At 37.0% G+C, this 18,427-nt stretch overlaps 1 protein-coding gene across 3 annotated transcripts in view; it reads right to left on the bottom strand.

The window, feature by feature from the left end:
- LOC124182814 (atrial natriuretic peptide-converting enzyme-like) overlaps positions 1-18,427 on the bottom strand; it is a 90,461-nt gene that overhangs the window by 30,344 nt on the left and 41,690 nt on the right. The window contains exons 1-2 of one of the 3 annotated variants that reach the window (XM_046570535.1): positions 15,392-15,411; positions 14,727-15,253 (exon numbers count right to left, since the gene is read on the bottom strand). The exons of the other annotated variants lie outside the window; for them this stretch is intronic. The gene's annotated coding sequence lies outside the window, so the exon portion shown is untranslated. Of the gene's footprint in view, positions 1-14,726; positions 15,254-15,391; positions 15,412-18,427 lie in introns of those variants that run through there. 3 annotated transcript variants of the gene reach the window in all.

The raw sequence follows: 18,427 nt of genomic DNA, 5'->3' as shown, positions 1-18,427 counted from the left end.
AAATGAAAAAAAAAAAAAAAAAGAAAAAGTACGCAGCACGTAAGTCGTATCTTTTCTTTTTTTCTTTTTTTCTTCTTTCTCAGCCGCCGGAGCGAGAGGGAATAATTTGCGGACGAGAAGTGATGATCGAGTTTCTCGCGTCAATCACACGCCAAGTTGAGAGTTGAAGCGAGTTGCCTTAAGCACTCGGTATTGCGATCGATCATTGACAGCGGTTAACGAAGATCGTAAGGCGGCGCTCCAATTTCTCTTCGGCCGCAATTTAGCATCCGTGATTAAAACAGATCGTAATAATTGAGTGTCGGCAGGGTTGTTTGTTGGCTGCAGGAAGCGAAACGAGACCCTTGTCTTCATCACCGCAGACGCGTTATTACACGCTTCCTATCGCGTATAACAGTTTGCATTACCCGGGATTGAGTGAAGTCGGGTAGGAAATTTCAGCGGCGTAAAATACCGATGATCAGAGAAAATGACGCGAAAGAATTCGCGAAGATAAACAAATAGCGAACCGAATAGGACTCGTGTTTTTCAATTACTCGTCAAATTGACGGTAAAAAGAATTGTTAGATAAATGAGGCCTGCGGTGGTTCTCACGACACGAAACTGAGGAGTAATCTCGGTAAAAAAATTTGATTTTTATAATAATGGTACCGTTGATATTTAAATATTCATCTACACTCGGTAGCTGTTGTTTATGGTGGTTTTAAGCGTATTTAGAGCTACGTAAGTACAAAAGAAGAGGATTGAACAGGATTTTTGAAGAAATTAGGAAAAGAAAGTTTTTTCCAACTTATCTGGACTCATGAGTCTTGTTTAAAACTGATACTGTTCATTTTATACCTGAACATTCAAGTTTATGTTAATTATATTTTATTTTTTCATAAAAATTGTTAAAAATCTGCAAATATGCGTATCTTGCATAAAGATAAATCTCGATGTGCTTCAAAAAACTAGCGCTATATTTTAATTCAACATATCTAAATATCTAAAAAAAAAGCATTATTACTCAAGGGGGAAATTAGAATTTGGAGTATTTTATTGGAATTCTGTATAACACGCAAGGTGCTATAAGATATTTGAAATTTCGTTGAATCTTTACAAATTACATAAATCTTTATAAATCATCTAAGATCACGATCGCCTATTACAATATAGTCCGATGTTAGAAATTTGTGTAAGTCAATATTCCACGATTTTTGGTGATTGATCTTAAAAGTCCGAGAGTTAGCGGTTTCCTTTTTTTTCATCAACATTATTCTCAAAACAAAAAATTTGCGACAGACAAATTTGTAGAAAAAAAAACAAACTGTATATTCACTCGAAATTCGAGTGATTTCAGAAAGGCTTTATTTTTATTGAAACGAATCGTTTAAGGCTTCGTGCCTGATCGTCCCAAATAAAAACATCTAATTTACGGTCCTCCGATATATTTCCGTTCGTTTCTTGGAAGTATAATGATTTTCGGATAGAGATCGATGAAAAAAGGGGTTCACCACGTGTTTTACACGTTCATACGGAAAAACCAAGGTATAAAAATAAAAGAACTTCGAGAAAAAAAAGGGAGGAAAGACACAAAGGTCAGACAGATTCGATCCTTCTTCGTTTTCTTTTTTTTTCTCTCATCCTGAAGCCGCAGGGGCTGAAGAAGTAGGTATAGGAAAAGAAAAGGTTTCGGAGCTTTGAGTGACGCACCGAATACAGTTTCGGATCTCATCCTTTCAAGACACGCTATTTTCTCTTTCAGTCTCCGCTGGACTCAGCTATTAAAAGTTCTGGCCCCACAATCAGAGAGAGCTAAGTTTCACTCAATTCTCCTTTTATTTGTTTGCATTCATTGTCTTTTTTCCCTCGCTCTTTCAGGCCGATTTATTCAACTTGGATGGCGGTTTGTTCGAAATAACACGACTGGATCATCCCCCCGAACTTTGGAAAACGAGGGAAGCAAAAAAAGTAGCGAAAAGAGGTATTTTTCAACCCTAATTCAGCATGGGGGTGGATTACTGTTATTCCAATTTTTTGATATTTTCATTTGTCTCATAGGAAATTACACTCCTGGTTAATTCATCGCAACAATTGGCGGGAAAAAAGCGTTTTCAAAATATTACAAGTTCGAAGAAATGAGTCGAGCAATTTCTCGATGAAAATTTATGGGAAAATCAGAATATCGGCTGAACAGTCTTCAACAAAAATTGCGAAGTAGCTGCAAAGCTATGTTTGAAATTAATTGAAGCTACGATATTTTCTGAACGTAATTGAATAGTTAAGTTTAATTTATTGTTATTGTACTCCGAAATAAAATCTGTCATCGTAGAGAGATTTTCGAATTTACGTCAATTTCAAAATCTTTATCAATACGTACACGTAAAAAAAAAATCAGAAATATGAACTTCTTTCTTTCTTTCCACTCGTTTGAGAAATTTCATGGAATGGAAAATTTGTGTCACATTTTTTTCCCGTATCTACAATTTCGCAGAAAACTTTCAGCATCATTTATTTTATCATCTCTCGATGATCCTTCGAGCTTTTTATTTTATCTTCACACTAGTAGAGATTAAAAGGACTACGTACAAGGGCTGTTCGTGGTATCCGTGGTACGATACATGTAGCCTATTCACTTTGACGCGAGAAAAGAAGGAAGGAAGGGTGTAAAAAAAAATAAAAAAATAATAATAATAATAATAATAATATAAAACGAGAAAATGGCGGTGAAATCCTTTTTATTCAGTCTTTTTTGGCATGTCGCAAGGGTCGGCTCTTTAATATCCGTGCCTTGCGATAAAACGGTCGAAAGCCCAACCGATACGTTAACCCGTGGTATCAATAGAAGAGCAGGGTATAGGGGAAAATAAAATCGAGATGTGAGATATTATGGTGGGAAGCTACAATGATGGATGTTCCATTGGCACACCGTATTACGCATGATACAATATAAGCATCAAAGTCACGGCGGATATCAGGAATGAATTGTATGACGTTCAAATTCTTGGCGCAAAGTGTCGAGAAATTTTTCCTACATTTTTGTTCACTTTCAATTCGCTCGCATTTTTCGCAATCACACGCGAGGACGTCGAGTAAAATTTTACATATTTTCGAAACCCAACAAAAATTTGTAAAATGAGAGAAAAAGTTGTGGGAATATTTTTTTAATTCGATATTGTATATTTAATATGATGGATTCAGATGATTGAGAAAATTTTTGTATCGCCAAATTTCTGTATGGTATGAGGATTGTCAGATAAAAAATTGCGGCGTTGATGCGGTGAAAGAGTAAACTTGTACTTGGTAAAATTTTCAGATGTTGACTGTATTCGAATATGAGAATCTCGAATTACTATAATGCAAAATGGCGGACCTCTGATTATCTAATTTTGTACGAAGATAATTTTTGGAGAATTTTTTTACACGCCTGTGATTTTGAATAAATTATCTCCGACGCGTATTTGACATGATTGGGCAGTTTCGTTTCCACTTTCTCCTTGTACCGATTTTTTCCCATCGCTACCAGCGCTGTGAGATTAATTAGCCCAAGCCTTTGAAAAATTTCACCGAGGACATCGCGCGTTACGTTAATTATAATTATAAGTGTACTTGTGAGGCAGTTCGAATTACCGCGTAAGCCGTCTACACGGAACTGATTGCGAGAGGATAATTGAAGCGAAAATGTTCGAATTTTTTTACTTAGGAGCCATTCAAGTGTTGGCTAACGCATTTTTTGCAATTTTTTGCCTGCTTGTTTTGCCCACTATTGTTTTATAACGTCAGCCAGAGCTTTTTGAAAAGTTTGTTGCCGAATCGATTCGCTGCCTGGGAATGGCAGAAATGTCATTTATAATCACATTCTGATCAATTTATTCCTACTTTGTTGAACATTAATTATTTTTAATGATTACTGCACATCAAAATGTTCAGTAAAACGTGAATGCATTATGCCGACTAATATTGCGTTGTTCATTGGTTGACGCATTTGTAAAACAGTTCTAAGTTGATTTAGAGTGATTTCCAAATGTTTGGTTGATAGAAAACAAGTTCAAGTTTGATAAACCACGCTCTTTTCGCGGGATTGTTGTAAAAAGGAGAAGGAAAAAGATGGAGACGTTTTTTGAATAGTAAATAAAGTTATTTGCTAATTTCATATCGCTGGTATCGTCAAATGCACTTGAATAGTTTATGCGAATTCGTTATTCAATTGAACTCGTTCTACCTATTGTAAAAGTTCATCAGAGAGATTCTGGTAACTTTAGTTTATCTAAAAGGAAAAGTCTTCCAGCGAACTAACGACCAGGACTTAATCACCAGCTAAAGATTTCAAAATTCAAAAAACTCACAAGGAAACATCTTAAACAAATCGGCAATTTATCTTAAGATGAGTTGATGAGACTTCTCGTAACGAACCGTATAATTAAATAACCTTAATAAAACAAAGTGGAAGACAGATATTCGAGAGAAAACATCTTCCCATCACACTATAGCGTAACATTTGATAACGTTTCGCCGAATGGCTTATACCTGTTTCATCTTTAGCTAATACTTGAACGGCGCCTTATTCTTACTGTGGGAGTAATCACGATATTTCTTCATTTTTTGTTTTTGTTTTGGAAGTCGAGTAATTAGTAAATTGCGAAAAGTTCCTTGTCGTGAAAGCGCCGATCGAAGTGAGTTGAAAATTTGTAGAACGACGAGTATGCAAAGTAGTGGTTTACAAAAAGCAGAAGACCGACATTGAAAGATTAGTTTTGCGCCTACTTCTCGCTAATTAATTTTTTTCACACACAGAGTACCGGCTGCAAAGTTTCCGCACGACTTGTATACGAAAAACAAGAACAAAAAAAAAAAAAAACAAATTAACCAGAAATAATTAGAAACGAATTTCTGAACTTTTATATATCGGTGCACCTCTTAGGGTAACAAAACGCCGCGTAAGTATTTCAAATATTCAATCTTCTCGATTAATTAATTCTCATAATTTACTTACTACATGAACGCCAAAAAATTATACCGAAAACAATTGCACAGTGTTTAAAAAAAATTTCAATGCCTCTCCAGAAATTTCTTGTATTCCAAAAAAATTTTTGCTCATGCCAGGATAGAAGTAACGACTGATGAAAATTTTACTAACCACTGCCGAGAACATTCGAAAGATGGGCGATCTCTCCGCGATGTAAAACCACAATTTCGAGAGAAGAAGGCGGCGAGCACACACACACTGAATAATTTTCTTCGATCTACAAATAAGCTCGATTCCAGGGAAGATGGATGGCCGCTCGAATCTGCCGAGGCACGTGTGGATATAATTGGAAATTCATTGCGTCGTCGCTTCGAGTGAATCCCGCGGTATGAGGTACAGTAAAGCTTTGCAGCTTGCGCTGTGCAGGATTTAGTTGTCTTCGGTTATCGGACTGGAAACAGAGAAACGACTTGAGCGAAGCAATTATACCGCCTCGTCTATTACAATAGACGAGAGCTGCTCAACTCGCCGCTTAGACAGGCTGCCTGCATGCTATTCGAAGCCTCGCAAATCTCTAGTGAATTTTTTCGTACGCGAACCAATTGCATTCAGACTGTGCTAACGATCCGCTTATTTGAAAGGTGACCTCACGCGATTACGGAAGCTTACGAAGCTCGAAAACCTTCAGGGGGTTTTGATGACCGGGGTTTGAGAGTTCGAATCGATTCCAGTGATGCGGGAAAGTTAAAATACTACCCAGGGTGTGAGTTGACATGCCTAGAAGCGAATTCGAGAGAATCAAAGAATCAAGAATCAAAAACTTGAAACTTGACCGACTTTCTATACGTTCAAATGACTTAGGGTAGATTATTAATCAGCCCATCGATTCAAAATACTTCCAAACGATCAAATCACTCCGCGACTCTTTGTGGAATAAAAACTGCACATCCTGGGAGTTTAAACGTCTGAAGGTGAATTTTAATCCAATCAAAGCACTTCACGGATAAGACTTTTAGCAAGTTCAAACATCTGGAAGTGTAATTTCATAAATGGATTAAAGACACTTTATGAATAAAGACTTTTAACGACTTCGGATGTCTTCAAGTAAATGATTCCGATGAATTCAAGTTACTTCGTAAACTGGAGAAACTTTCAGCAAGTGCAAACGCCTGGGAATGAATTCTCACGAATTCAAGTTACTTTACGGACTTAAAAGACTTCCAGCATGTTCAAATACCTGGAAGTGAATTCTAATGAATTCAAGTCACTTCATAGATCCAAAGGACTCTTACAAGAAACACCAGTTTAGTGTCCCCCTTATAATTTGTTGTAATTGATGTACATATATTGTGAAACATTGAAAACTAAATGACTTGTTTTTTTTTTCATCGGCGGAATAACTGCTTAAAGGGGTGAAAACGATCCCTAAAGGTGAAGACCCAATGGGTTGGCTTCTTGACGCGTTTGGTGTATTTGAATGAAACCAACGCTGGAATGTTTCTATCGACAAATGAAACATTTCAGCGTTGGTTTTATTCAAATACATTAAGCACTTCTAGCCGTCACTGAAAAAACATCCCATTGGATTGCCTATTTAAAACGTTTTTCGCCGATACAGAAAATACGTGTCTTTCAGTTTCAATGTCCTACAACATACATGAGTTGCAATAGAATCAGTGAGACAAAATCCAGGATTTAATCGACGCTTTCAACAACTTTTATCCCAGACTTGACTTCACAGATGAGTTAAAAAAGAACAGACAGATTAGATTTGTTATCAATGATAATGGGAAAACAATAACCAATTGATATCAAAAGAATACGTGATCAGGCGGATATACATATTCATTTCAATTCCCATAACTATCTCTGCTATAAAAGAAATGTTGCCGTACCATTATTTGACAGAAGCATCTTATTGTGTCATGAAAAATTTCACAAAGTAAAATTTAAAAATGGTCAGTCATACTTTAGTCAAAAATGGGTATTCCAACAAATTAATCCACAAAATCCAAAGGGTGAATAAATGCTACAACAGCTAAGAATTTTTAAACTTGGCAATCCTAATGGATAACAACAACAACAACATATCAGGATCCATGCCCTTGGTAAATGGACTCTCTCGAAATATAAAACATATTTTAAATAATGAAAATATCAATATCACATACGAAATCCAAAACACTCTCCACTCTTTTTTCACACCGATTAAAACAATTCGCGCTTAAACCTCAATTAGGTCGAATTGATAAACTTTGACACGGCATTTCACGCGAACGGTAAATCCTAGAAGGTTCAAACTTGGAGAACTTTTTAATCATAGTACAAACTACAAGAGATACAAATTTCAGAAAAATCGATTTTTTCACGTCCCGTTCACGTTTTTATAACTTGGTTGAATTCGAGCGATTTTGAATATTCAAAAGATATTCGACGAAACCCATTTGCTTAGAATTTGTGATCTTCGCGGGACCGCAAATGGATAGAACATAATTCAAGCGACTGAATAACTAATTGCTTTACACCAAAACTACTAACTAAAACAACTCTTCAACTTCTGGCGACTCGAAAGAATTTCTAACGCCTTTAGCCAACGGCTAAGCGGTTTTTTCATTTCAAACCCCATAACGGTTCGTCTCTTCGGTTTGGAATTGGAATCAAATGTGCATAAAATCTATTCAACCGGGACTAGACATTCCCCTATCATTACACGCTTCGACTTGATTATGTCAATTCCGTCGATGATATCCCGACTTTGACGCCTAACGAGGGGTTAGAGTTGAATCGGTTCGCTCGACGAATTCCTCATTCCCATGTTTTGGCCCCCGGAGAGGCCAAGGGCGTGAATCCTGCGGCCGAAAGGACGCCCTGAAAATGGCACGTGCCGCATTATTGTCCCGAGGGATAACGCCGGCCACTCTAAGGATCATTTGACCGCTACGCGAGACTCGGAGTTCCAGTCATCAAGATCCACGGGAACTGAACCGGGTGTCCATGATGAGGATGTTGTCATACTTGTCTGAGAGAGAGAGAGAGGGAGAGAAATTTTCGAAACAAGGAAACAATTCTCGCACACTAAATAATTCCTTTATTTTAAGTAAACGAATTTTTTTGCTCTCCCTGATTTCTTTGGTTCGATTACAGTTTTGTTTCATTTGAATAAGGCGTGCTGGAATCCGATAAACTTATTGTCGAAAGGATAAATGCTATAGTTGTTTGATTAAATGTTTATCTTCTAACAACAAATAAATATTGGCCAAGGACTATTCAGATAATTTGAGGCGTCTTGAATCTTCAAAATATTTACGCGACTCAAATCGAAAAATTTTAACTCGAGTAAATATTATTCAAGTAAAGCGATTATTTCGGAGATTCAAAGAACTCGAATTATTTAAATAATCCTCAGCCAATATTTACTTTTTGACAGAAAGCACAAATCGAATCGAACAACAAATGCATTGATCTTAGTGAATTGATTGCATTCTAGTGCGTCCTCTTTGAATCAAACGAATAATTAATTAAATAAAACATGCCAGGGAGAACAAGTAGATATCATGTATATTTATTTCAATACCAGCAACTATTTTCCGGTGCCTGAATTTTTCGTAACCCTGGATCAGGAATCTACTCAGGAAAAATTAAACGTCAATTTCAGGATGTTTACGATTCCTGCCACGGAGTTAGCATTTTTTGTCGAGAAAATCGAGTCGACGGTTGTTAAAAAAAAAAAAAATAATGGTTAAATTGAATTACTAAAAATTGCGCGTTCGATGAGTATTGCAAAATCAGTGCGAAAATTCCGAAAAATTCAGAGAACTCGAGTTGCACTTAGGAATGTTTCAGAATACTGTGTTTATTCTTAAGCAGGAGAAACTTCTTGGACTGAAATACGGCGTGAGCCGTTTCAAATGTAATTTACTTACGATAGAATTGTCTGAAATTCGTGAAACTTTCACAAGATTCTTCATATAAAAACTAATCAATGGTTTATTTTTTGGATTACCGGCATCATCTTTAGCGAAGGTAAATTTCGGTAAACTTAAAGTTTTCAATGTTACGTGTATCGCAACATCGCGTTACAAAAATATCAATCGTTAGGCACAAACGAATTTGAAATAAATGAAAATTTGACCAAGACCAAACAAGTGATAAATCATATTTCGTATATAAAATATGCAGCTAACCTTCAACGGCAGAGAAAAAAAGATAAAAGGATTGGAATAAAATGGAATGAAAATATCTCGTATACGGTAGATTATAAATGATGCGTGCGATTTCAGACCCTTTCAGGATTTACAGCCGTATTGCTGTGTGTATATATAAAATTCACCTCAAGTTCCACGGCTTTTTGTTCTTCCATGCGTTTTACGTCTCGTTCTCGATTGCTAAGCTATACGATTTTTAGTAGAATAAAGAACCATTTTTGCACACCCTCAAAAATGTTTAGAAACTGTTTTTTCACAATTACAATTCAAATATCCTTGAAGATTATACCTGATGTTATGTACTATATCGAGATTTTACAGAAAGTTTCAGATATTCTAAGAATTTGATTCAAGGAATTGAAATTCCAAGGTAAATCTTGCACAAAAATTGTTAATAACATTCGTTCAAAAAATGTTTCGAACAATCAACGATTTAGAGAGATTTAGACAGCAAATCAGAGTTGTTCGGTTTTCAAAGTGTTTAAGAATATTGTATGAAAGTAGTCAGAAATATTCTTTCACCGGGACAATGATACACATGTGAAAAAACCTCTACTCGAAAATTGAAGCTTTGTTTCTCCGCTCTTTTTTTTTCCTCACGATAAATCTTGCAGGTTTCAATTTCGTAACGGAAAATAAGAGTCGGTTAGAAATATGTGGTAGTATTTCACACCGTTTGCAGTTGACCAGGTTATAAAACAGGTAAATTCAATTACACGACGGAAAAGCCGCGTACATTTACTGCTTGTAATCCAATTTTCCGCACAGCACAGAGGCTGCACCGGCAGTTTCCATCCACGAACCGTCATGCGGTACTTGTTGTTAGTCAAACCCGATGGACGGAAAATCTGGCGCATAGAAATTTAGCACCCTCGCAAGTACGATAAATCAATTCGGCGAAGGACGATGAAAATTTTACTTCTTGGTGAGAAACAAAATTGAAATCATAAACTCGGAATTGAAGAAGATACTTGTGATTTGGAGAGAGGAAAAAAAAATGGGTTGATGCGTGAATTATCTGTAAACGACCCAGCTAAAAAATTTATATTCTTCTGCAATTTCGATAAATCGTAAAAATCCAGCAAGTATTCGACATTTAAATAGTAGCTTTAACTCTCGAGAAATACGTTTTTGATCTTAGAACATTGACTGGATTGATTTTCGCAATCGAATTTTTACCGTCTCTTTAGGACGGGAAAAATAACGTGACTCAAGATGTTTTTTAATGTAGAAAAGTTTGATTTTTCCAAATATGGTTTCCATTTTAGGCTAAATCCCCAGAAAACGTAAAAAATAGTATATTATGTAACGAGGGAATAATCGACTTTTATTCCCGTGTTACATAAAGGACTTTATTCGCGTCTTAATTCTCGCCACATTATTGACTTGAAAATGAAAGAAGAGAAGATCCAAACAATGCAAACAAGCAGTGCATGGATTTAGGTTGGCGGAAGTCAAGAAACGGGAACGGGTAATAAATTTTTGTAAAAATATTATTTGTGCATCGCAATGCGTTGCGCTGTTCAAAACTAAGGTTAGCGACAAAGGTCGCTAAAACGCTGCAACACAAGCGCCAAATACAGGCCAGACCGAAGAATCATATTATAGTAAATCGAATGAATTGAACAGCGCGCGCTTCTCTCTACTTCCTGTTACACGTTTCCGTCACATTCACGAAATTAGTCCCATCAACTGCCACATACCAAGAGCTAAGGTGTTACACGTCAATTTAATATGAGGTCATATTTCCCGCACATGCGGGAGAAAAGTTCTACTTTTTCCCCGCAGATGAGGGAGAAAAGTTAAGAGGGAATAATGTGCCACTTTTGTCCGACTTTTCAGGTAAAAAATAAGCACATTTCATTGGTTGAAAATTGTATTTTTTCTATGCTTCCCAATTTTTATCGCAGAGCTGCAAATTCTCGTCTGAAGCTTCACGGTTTTTCAAAATGGATATTGAATTTTTCTTGGAAACCGGCAGCAAAAGCGATCTTGGAGAAAGGTACAATTGATTTTATACAGCGTAGCATTTTTTTTTTTTTTTTGAGTTTGCAGAACCACATGTATCGCTGTACATAAATGCGAATAAAGGAAAAACTTATGTTTTCACAAGAAATTTTCATTCCTCCTTGGGAATTGGCTTGAGGAAAAAGTTCAGAGTGAATTGAAAAGAAGAACGATGTCAAACAATCGACGGATAATACGGAGTGAAATACGAAAAATACGTCTGATCGCGAGTCGATTTGAAGCCGGTTATCCCGTTTTCAAAGACGGAGAGAGAAAGAGAGAGAGAGAGAGAGCGTGAGTGAGCGTGGCGGGGGAAGGAGGGAAGACGCGCAGACAGATTTCACAAACTTTATTTGTGATAACGGGAACTGAGCTTTTTTGTATATCTAATCTCCTATAGAAATCAGTTTCGTTTTGCTTTTCGGTGGGAGTTGTTGACGGGCAAAGGGACGAGATGAGAAGAGGAGAAGGAAAGGACAGGAGCAGGGAGAAAAGTAGAACGGCTGCTTTGTCATATTGCGACAATGTAAAGGAAAGCTCTCGGCTTGCGTTTGTGTGTATAATACGTATATATTATTTTACACATACACATACACAACGCACACACTTTATATATCTACCTGTCTTATTGTGTACAGTGCATTTTGCGAACCAGACAAGATGTCATTTTGTACCTACATACTGCAGATGTTAAACTGTCCAATACATGTAGGTACATAACTTATCGTAGGTATATACGTCTTTGTCCGGTCTGTATTTGTTTTTTTTTTTTAATTTTTGTTGTAATTTTTTTTCGCAGATATGACATTTTGCAAGATGGTTATGACAAGTAATTGTGAAATTCTGAAAGATGAGAATAAATTTAATTATTGGAGAAAGAGTAGGAACAACAGTACCTGGTATACTTCCTAAAGTCAGAATAATAGTACGTGTTTTGAACTTCTTATTGCGAGGAATATAAAATGTTTACAAAAACGGTGTCGTTGTTGTTGAATGCATGAGTTGCATTTTTATTCGACAACTATCTACATGGATAAAAGTTACGATACCCGGTGAAAACATTTCGCTTCATCACAATCTCACCCCTAGATCTGCGACATCGACGTAGAATTTTGATCGAGATGTCATGGAATGCTCTATATACATTTATATATACCTATGAAGAACTGGAGGGATAATCGAATATGTTTCGTGAGATGAGGGGCGGGAGGAGAAGGGACGAAGCTAACTCATTCGATTCCCGTTTTACGCCTGATTGCGAGAAATAATTTCGGCGAGATAATAATTCGGCTAGAAATCCGTGGCATTTAGTTCTTCTTCCGATAATATGTTCAAATATACAGATATTGTTTCAATCTCAAATCAATTTGAAATAATTCAAAGAAATATCAAAAAACTTCTGATTGTACATCGACAAATTTTTAAAATATTCTAAAAATCGTTTCATGAACTGTGAGAAACTTCTACCTATACCTACTTATCAAATCTAATTTATCATTATGTTCTAGTTACTTTTACATACCTTACGAACAATTCCAGATATCTCAACAGATTTTTTTCAAAAATTTTTGAATAACGGACACTAATATTAACCAAAATTTCACAAAATTCGCCATTTTGAAAGAAACAAAAAACGATCCAGCGCTTTTTTCAAAACGAATCGATCATCATTAACAGCCTTTGATGGTGATTTATTTTCGATAAATTTCGAATGTGAACACTGAATTCTTTGGAAGTTTTCAGAATACGATGAAGAACAATCAAGAGTGTGTGAGATATTCGTCAAAGTTATCGGATAATATATTTGTTCAAAAATAGTGGGTCGGAAATTTTTCGGTATACGAGACGATTCGGCGTACAACATTTTATTTGTAACACCTTTCACGAATTCATCCTTCGGACGTGCGAGACTATCGTGTCATCGCTTTAATACCTTCGTCTTACAGAGAAGCTCGCCGCCATGCCCCGAAACGACTCGGACGAAATTGGGGTAGAAATACGTGCTTGAGACGTCTGCGAATTTTTTTGTTCCACGTTATGAAAATTCTTATCAGTGGAGGAGTAACTTGGCTAGTTCCTTTCGAAGATTATTCAAACGTCTGTAATACTCGGAACGTCTTTCTTTCCCAGGCTTAGTAATTTGAAAGCTGTCTAGTCTTTCAACCGATGAAAGCCTAGGTTTTTTACAACAACTTTACACTCGTATTGATATATGTTTGGTTTATTAAAGAAATAAAAGAAACGAAATCAAAATCTTCGGACTACGAATAGACGTCTTCAACGTTAAATACGAGTTCATCGTTTAAACATCGTATTTAACAAAAAATCGTAGCATAGAATATTGAAAACTGTTTCAATCGTTTCCGAATACTTCTGGACGTCTTTCAGGCGTCTATAAGACGAGACGTAAATTTCATTCCTAATTATACCGTTGAGTTAAATTGTGAATTAAAGTGAGTTAGAAGTGAATTGATACGTTGGGTAGTTGCCAGGTTATTTTGGAGGTTAGGTAAACTCGAAAAGTCGTTTGAAAAGCGCGTCGGTGATTCGCGCAAATGTCCGAGATAAGAAAATGAGATTGTCGGCGGTGTTTGGAATTGCCGAATACGCAATGAAACAAAATGGGTGACGGAAAGCAAACGCAAAGAGAACGAGAAACGAATCAGCGGATAGGCGTACTTCCGAAGCTTCTCTGATGTATTTTTTGAAGAAATAAACTCCGCTATGCTCTGTCTACTCCATCAATCCCGTCGCCTTAGGGTTGGTAACCCGGGCAAAACAAAACAGACACGCGATCCTCTTTAAGACTCAGTAAAGCAGACGACACCGACCCAAACTCAGATGTCAGATAAAACAATTTCGAAACTCGCAGATCTGTCAGAGTTTTTCTAAGGTTTTCAGTGTGTCGTTGAATTTAAAAAAATTTTGACCGTAGAAATAATTGCGAATCTTGCATTTTCGTCATTCCTGACTAAATTTTCAACTTTTTATCACAACATTAAACACTGTAGGTAACAAAGAGTTGTAAAATGTATTTCGTTGGTCGCGAGGAAGTCCTTCGGACATTTAGAGAAGAAAACGAACGGGTTGCAAATATTGCCGTAAAGACGTGTCGTCCTCTTTAAGGTATGTTTCAGGACGTATGTTGATGCTGAGACAAATCATTTTCTATCATGTTTGATTACTTGAATCGGTAGAGCTAGTTAACCGAACGGAAAGATGGCAACATTACGACTTAGCAATCATACGGTATCCTAATTTGACCTGATTATTATAGAATGGTAAATTGACATCCTTGATTCAATTTTCAGAATTCAAAATTCCAACTTATAAATCGTTCGGCTTTAATTTGAATTTTTTTGTCCAAGATCAAATCATCAAAATTACTCCAGCAGATTTTTTATATTCAAATTCGATTTTTTTTTTGGACTTGTACGATTTAAAACTTGTACGGATAAAACTCTTCCAAGCTAGATATTATTCCAATTTGCTTTTCTTATTTTCCGTTTTCTCATGAATAAAAAATACAAATTAAGCCTCACCGTTTAAAAAGCAATAAAAATACTTACAGTCTGACGCCAAGGTGTCGTTTGGCTTTTCCCTCGGAGCGCAGGTATCTTTACATTAGAATTTAACAAAATGCCTTCATTCCTCCGACAAAAATAAAAATCAGACAATCGTCATACATCCAAGGCGCGCGTTTCTCTGTTCCTTTTCTCAAATCAATACCGATTATTCATAATATCAATAGTTGGGCAAAAATTTAAGTGATACATTAGTTTAAATCTCAAAAATTCATTATTGTTACCGTCCCGTCGCGCAGCGGATAACTTTCCATTGTTATTATTATTGTCATCAGTTTTGTTGTATTTCATTTTAAATTTAATCATAACTATACGCGATGATTATGATTCGCGATGTCTCACATTAAAATCGTCCTTCCCGCTTTTACTTCTGTTATCATTATTCTTATTGTTATTCCTAATCATTACACTTGAGCGTTGCAGCACTTCCGCTCACCACCATTGTTGCCATCTGACTGACACCTCGATCGGAGAACTCTTGGATAACCGACCATCGCAGTGTCAAAGCGCGTCTGGAGTGCCGGGTGAAAATTTTTTTTCCCTACCCCGGGCAAATTATGTATACGAAAAATAAAAAAAACGATATCGCGGAAATTGAACGTTCGGACAAATCAAAAAATACCCGTCTAACCATGTGTCTATCTATTTACTTAGACATGTCTATGAAGCATAGTTAGACCTGCTGAATTTCCCCGGGTTGGAAAAAAACGGCGTTCGAACAAATAAAAAAATATCCGTCCAACTACGTGTCTATCTATTTAACTCAGACACGTCTATGAATTACAGTTAGACCTGCTGAGTTTCCCCGGGGTGGAAAAAAAAAAAACGGCGTTTCGGGATGTCGGAAAAAAATTTCTTGCAACGTTCGGACGAGTATGGGGAGCGGGGGAAGTTTCGAGGGTAGGTGATGGGGGGAGGATGGAGGATCGTGTCGCGGTTTCGTTGCTCCGCAGGAACACACGTGGTGGGTCCGGACGACGTGCGTACTATGAGCGTGGGTGTTAGCGTACAACTGAATTCTCGGCCTCGGTGCTACCCCTCACGCCCCCCCCCCCCCCCCTCCCGCCCCTCTCGGAGAACCCTACGAGCCCTCGTCGCCACGCCGCTGCGCTCTACGGGGCGCGAGTTTGCGCCTTGAGAACCGCAACCCCGACTCTGCCTCTGGAGGGTCGCCTGCCTCACGTCCCGTCCACGACTCATGTACGCGGATATTTTCGCCTCCTTTGGCCATCCCAGACGGAGTTGCGTCCCGTCCCGGAGTACGCAAACCGGATTTATACCCAAACCTCTGTCCACGATTCTCGTAGATGCGCATCAGTGTAAGCCGGCCTGTATCATACTCGTAATCCCCTGGGACGGAGAATATTCCTGTCTTCGTACAGTAATTTTGGAATTGTTTTTTTTTTTTTTTTGTACCCACGATTCGTACAAGTATTGATCTAAATTTATTAACCACACGAAAAATAACTTTTATGCTATCGTTGTACGGTATTTACTTGGTTTGTATTCGTAATGAAATCGAATTCGTTTCGAATTTTGTTTTTTTCTGCGGAAACGACGACGTACGTTTTTTTTCGAATTTAGATAAGCTTACGGGTATAAATACTTGAGATGCAAAGTTGAGGAGAAGAGTCCGCATGTCAATATGGACGTTCGTGTGGAAATCAAAATGGCCGCCGCTTTGGCACGCCTGGAAAAGTATTTCGGCTGTAGGATTGTTGCCACTTCTTGAAACGCACCGATATTATTTTCAGTGCCAATAGTACGACAGCAAAAACAATTTCGTTTCGATTTCACTTTTAAACAAGCCTTGAACGTTGAGCAACGGCACTGCGAAAATCATGGACAAAATCTCACGATATTCAGTATTTGTGACGAACGCACTTAGGATTTATATTATCTCAGCTTTCAGGTCCCAGCAGAAATGGATACCGTAGCGGATAATGGAGGCACGGATTCGTCTTCGCATCGACAATGCTGCTACTTTTTAATGTTGGGTTAGGTGGTCGGTTGGGTTAGCTTGCAATCCAAGCTCAAACAGGGAGTAGCCTGGTATCCTATGGTATTTATTCAAAAAAAAAAAAAATCTCAACAATCAGACAGAACAGGATTTTGAAATACTGCGGAGATACACGTAGAAAAGCATAAAGAGTAGCTGATTTAATATACAGTCCGTGAAATCGATTCGATATCCTGGAGAGGTTGGATATTGTAAATACGTTCTATAGAAGATACGGAACTAGGATCGACGTTGACAACGACGCGTGTCCTTTCGCTGCTGTATCTCTCCCTCTGCCCCCCTCCCCTAACCGTAGCCCCAACTTTTCACTCTCTTCCCTGCGTTCAAGAGACTATACAGTTCGCGGATTTATTCTCATCGCAAGAAATGATGCGCGTCAGAATTCACGAAGAGTTGTAAGCTCCACCAGCACAGCTTATACATCTCGGAGAAATATCGACGGCTTTTTTTTTATCGGAATCCACTGCCTGATGTTTCCTTCAATCTTTGAATGGCAGCCGTAAAAACGAACTTGGCACAAGCTCACAAGCACTAAATTATTTCTACTTTCCCTATTTTAGTTTTATTTTTACAATGGTTGATCTATATGGTAAATATTCTTCGTTCATTTTTATTCAAAGCTGTAACTATTTCTATTAGTAAGACTTTTAGAGTTATAATTATTCAGATTTCGACACCGGTTTTAGTTATTTACAATTGTTGGTAGAGCTGATTTCTCCTCGTCCGGCAGCTTTCATCACGAAATTCGAATATATTTCAGTCATTGCCGATGCTGTTGCTAAGGCTGCTGTTTTTTAGTGGTTTCGTTTTTCACTAATTTTCATTTAATTAGCTTTGAATTTTACGAGACGATGAGCGTAAAAAAAGTAAAAAGATCGACATCCAGCTTGATCAGATGGGTGACACAGGGCTGCGAAATATAACTTTTAATTTCCTCCTTAAGTAATAATGTTTTTTTTTATTTTGTGGTTAAAATTGTTGAATTAAAATATAGCGCTAGTTTTTTACAGCACATCAAGATTTATTTTCATGCAAGATACGCATATTCATAGATTTTTTAACAACTTTTATGAAAAAATAAAGTATGAAGAATATGAAACTGAATGTTTAGATATAAAATGAATAGCATCAGTTTTAAACAAGACTCAAGAGTCTAGATAATTCTAGCAGTACTAAGAAAAATGAAAGGAAATTCTGAGAAAATTTACGTGATAGAATTTTTTAACAACAAATTATGGTCTTGCGTTATTTAGACATCGAATAATCGAATATTTTCGCGATAGATTATGAAACGACCTGCTGAACCAAAAAGTAATTGTTCAACTCTAAAATGTAATCTGGAATTAGAAAATTTTCAATTTTTCTGAAAGAATCACTTTTTTGAAACACTATTCACCCCAAAATTTTTCCGTTTTCAAGATATCATGGAAGATATAGTTCTTGAAGGAAATGAAAAAAAATTGACAACGAATAATCATCCTCTCTTATTTGATACTCGACTGATTATCATTTTCAAAACAGGCTTTCTTTTTATCACTGAACAAATTTGGAAATTGACAAAATGCACGTATTGAAACAGGATCAAAGTAATTTGTAGAAATGCTTCGTTTCAAAATATTTAAATCAAATTAGAATTTGATCGATTTGGCGCGGAATGTCCCAAACA

The sequence above is a fragment of the Neodiprion fabricii genome, chromosome 5, assembly GCF_021155785.1.
Source record: "Neodiprion fabricii isolate iyNeoFabr1 chromosome 5, iyNeoFabr1.1, whole genome shotgun sequence".
In the NCBI taxonomy this organism is placed as follows: domain Eukaryota; kingdom Metazoa; phylum Arthropoda; class Insecta; order Hymenoptera; family Diprionidae; genus Neodiprion; species Neodiprion fabricii.
This window is presented reverse-complemented; position numbering and strand designations above follow the sequence as displayed.